Source organism: Plecotus auritus (genome assembly GCF_963455305.1).
Source record: "Plecotus auritus genome assembly, chromosome: 9".
Lineage (NCBI taxonomy): Eukaryota > Metazoa > Chordata > Mammalia > Chiroptera > Vespertilionidae > Plecotus > Plecotus auritus.
Window position 1 is genome coordinate 55,244,036 of NC_137783.1, and position 4,440 is coordinate 55,248,475.

The window sequence follows — 4,440 nt, forward strand, 5'->3', positions numbered from 1 at the left end:
GGGATGGAAAAAGGTCTTCCAGGCAAATGGAAATGAAAAAAAAAGCTGGGGTAGCAATACTTATATCTGACAAATTAGATCTCAAAGTGAAGGACATAACAAGAGATAAGGAAGGCCACTTCATAATACTAAAGGGAGCAATTCAACAAGAAGAAATAACTCTGGTAAACATATACGCACCCAATACAGGAGCACCCAAATACATAAAAAAAATCTCCTGGAGGTTATCAAGGGAGAGATTGACATCAATACAATCATAGTAGGAGACTTTAATACCCTACTATCACCATTGCACAAATCCTCTAAACAAAAAATCAGCAAAGAAACATCAATCCTAAATGACTCACTAGACCAGATGGAATTAATTGACATCTTCAGAACATTTCACCCCAAAGCCACAGAATATACATTCTTCTCAAGTGCACATGGGTCATTTTCAAAGATAGACCATATGTTGGGACATAGGCAAAGTCTCTTCAAATTCAAGAAGATAGAAATCATATCAAGCATCTTCTCAGACCATAGTGGCATAAAACTGGAAATAAACTACAATAAAAACAATCCAAAGAAATCAAACACATGGAGACTAAACAGCATGCTATTAAACAATGACTGGGTTACCAGAGATCAAGGAAGAAATAAAAAACATCATGGCAACAAATGACAATGAAAACACTACAATCCAAAATCTATGGGACACAGCGAAAGCAGTCTTGAGAGGGAAGTACATAGCTCTACAAGTCTACTGCAAAAAAAAACAAGAAACAATGGTAATAAATTACCTAACCCTACAACTCAAAGAGTTAGAAAGAGAGCAACAAGTAAAGCCCAGTGTTGGGACATAGGCAAAGTCTCTTCAAATTCAAGAAGGAAGGAAATAATAAAGATCAGAGTGGTGATAAACGACATTGAGACCAAAAAAAAAAAAAAAAAAAAAAAAAAAAACAATACAAAAGATCAACAAAACCAAGAGCTGGTTCTTTGAATGGATAAACAAGATTGATGAACCTCTAGCCAGGCTTACCAAGAAGCAAAGAGAGAGGACCCAAATAAACAAAATCAGAAATGAAAGAGGTGAAATAACAACAGACCCCACCGAAATACAAAGGATTGTTAAAAAATACTACGAACATTGCCGAAACCGGTTTGGCTCAGTGGATAGAGCGTCGGCCTGCGGACTGAAGGGTCCCGGGTTCGATTCCGGTCAAGGGCATGTACCTTGGTTGCGGGCACATCCCCAGTGGGAGGTGTGCAGGAGGCAGCTGATCGATGTTTCTCTCTCATCGATGTTTCTAGCTCTCTATCCCTCTTCCTTCCTCTCTGTAAAATATCAATAAAATATATTTTAAAAAAAAAATACTACGAACAATTCTATTCCAACAAACTGGGCAACCTGGAGGAAATGGACATATTCCTAGAAAAATATAACCTTCCAAAACTCAATCAGGAAGAATCTAAACAGCTCAATAGGCCAATAACTATGGAAGAAATTGAAGCAGTCATCAAAAAGCTTCCAGCATACAAAAGCCTGGGGCCAGACAGCTTCACAGGAGAGTTTTACCAAACATTAAAGGAAGAACTAAAACCTATCCTCCTCAAACTATTCCAAAAAATTCAAGAGGAAGGAACACTTCCAAGCTACTTCTATGAAGCCAGCATCACCCTAATACCAAAACCAGATAAAGACAACACAATGAAAGAGAATTAAAGGCCAATATCCCTCATGAAAGTAGATGCCAAAATCCTCAACAAAATTCTAGTAAATCGGATCTAGCAGTACATCAGAACGATCATACACCATGACCAAGTAGGATTTATCCCAGGAATGCAAGGATGGTACAATATCCGCAAATCAACTAATGTGATACATCACATAAACAAATTGAGAGATAAAAATCACATAGTCATATCAATTGATGCAGAAAAAGCATTTGACAAAATCGAACACCCTTTCTTGATAAAAACTCTCAGCAAGGTGGGAATAGAAGGATCATACCTCAACATAATAAAAGCTATATATGATAATCCCACAGCTAACATCATACTCAATGGGCAAAAACTAAAACCATTTCCCCTAAGAACAGGCACAAGATAGGGATGCCCACTCTCACCATTCTTGTTTGACATAGTACTGGATGTATTAGCCATTGCAATTAGACAAGAACAAGAAATAAAAGGCATCCAAATTGGAAAAGAAGAAGTAAAGCTGTCCTTATTTGCAGATGACATGATATTGTACATAAAAAACCCGAAAGACTCCATCAAAAAACTAACTTAATTCACTTAATAAATGAATTGGGCAATGTAGCAGGATACAAAATTAACGCCAAGAAATCTATGGCATTTCTATGCACCAATAGTGAACTTACAGAAAGAGAGACTAAAAAAGCAATCCCATTTGCCATCACACCAAAAAAATTAAGATACCTAGGAATAACTTAACCAAGGAGGTAAAAGACCTATATGCGGAAAACTACCAGACACTGAAAAAAGAGATAGAGGAAGACGTAAACAGATGGAAGAACATACCATGTTCATGGATTGGTAGAATTAACATCATTAAAATGTCCATACTACCCAAAGCAATCTATAGATTCAATGCACTCCCCATTAAAATACCAACGGCATATTTCACAGACCTAGAAAGAACTCCCCAAAAATTCATCTGGAATAAAAAAAACCCCGAATAGCCACAGCAATCCTGAGAAAGAAGAATAAAGTAGGAGGGATCTTAATACCAGATCTCAAGCTGTATTACAAAGCCACTGTTCTCAAAACAGCTTGGTACTGGCACAAGAACAGACATATAGACCAATGGAATAGAATAGAGAATCCAGATATCGACCCAAACCACTATACGCAATTAATATTTGACAAAGGAGGCATGAACATACAATGGAGTCAAGAGAGTCTCTTCAATAAATGGTGTTGGGAAAATTGGACTGATACATGCAAAAAAAATGAAACTAGATCACCAACTTACACCATACACAAAAATAAACTCAAAATGGATACAGGACTTAAACATAAGATGGGAAACCATAAAAATACTAGAGGAATCCACAGGCAGCAAAATCTCAGACATATGCCGAAAGAACTTCTTCACTGATACTGCCCCTAGGACAATGGAAGCCAAAGAGAAAATAAACAAATGGGACTACATCAAAATAAAAAGCTTTTGCACAGCAAAAGAAACCATCTACAAAACAACAAGAAACCCCACTGTGTGGGAGAACATATTTGCAAATGTTATCACTGATAAAGGCTTAATCTCCAACATCTACAGGCAGCTTATACAACTTAATAAAAGGAAGATAAATGATCCAATAAAAAAATGGGCAATGGACCTAAATAGAATCTTTTCGAAAGAAGACAGAAGGAAGGCCAAGAGACACATGAAAACATGTTCAAAGTCACTAATTATCCGAGAGATGGAAATCAAAATGACAATGTGATACCATCTCACACCTGTCAGAATGGCTATCATCAACAAATCAACAAACGACAAATGTTGGCGAGGATGCGGAGAAAAAGGAACCCTCGTGCACTGCTGGTGGGAATGCAGACTGGTGCAGCCACTGTGGAGAACAGTATGGAGTTTCCTCAAAAAACTGAAAATGGAACTCCCATTTGACCCAGTAATCCCACTCCTAGGAATATATCCTAGGAAACTAGAAACACCAATCAGAAAGGATATATGCACCCCTATGTTCATAGCAGCACAATTTACAATAGCTAAGATTTGGAAACAGCCTAGCTGCCCGTCAGCAGATGAGTGGATCCGAAAACTATGGTACATCTACACAATGGAATACTATGCTGCCATAAAAAAGAAGGAATTATTACCATTTGTAGGCACCTGGATGGAATTAGAGAACATTATACTAAGTGAAATAAGCCAGTCAATGAAAGAAAAATACCACATGATCTCACTCATTTGTGGATAATAAAAAACATTATAAACTGATGAACAAAAAGATAGATACAGAGGCAGTAAAGCATCAAACAGACTGTCAAATTACAGCGGGAAGGTTAGGGAGAGGTGGGGGAAATAAGAGATCAACCGAAGGACTTATATGCATGCATATAAGAATAACCAACGGATGCAAAACATTGGGGGGTGAGGGCATGTATGGGAGTGGGGTGGGGGGCAATGGTAAGATATGTACACATATAATACCTTAATAAAAAAAAATAAACGGTTCTCAAGAGACAAAAATGTAGGTATCTGAGACTCCAATAAATGTTTGCATTTTTTTTCTCATTTTAAATAAATATCATATTCAATACCAAATTTTGCACTCATAATTTTGTATTCTCTTTCTTAAAGAGGTCCCCTTATATTGCATAAGTTTTAGGTCCCATGTAATCTGGATCAGACCTTGACCATCAGATCCAGATCATTCATGATGGCCTTCAAGCAGTATACAGACAGACTCA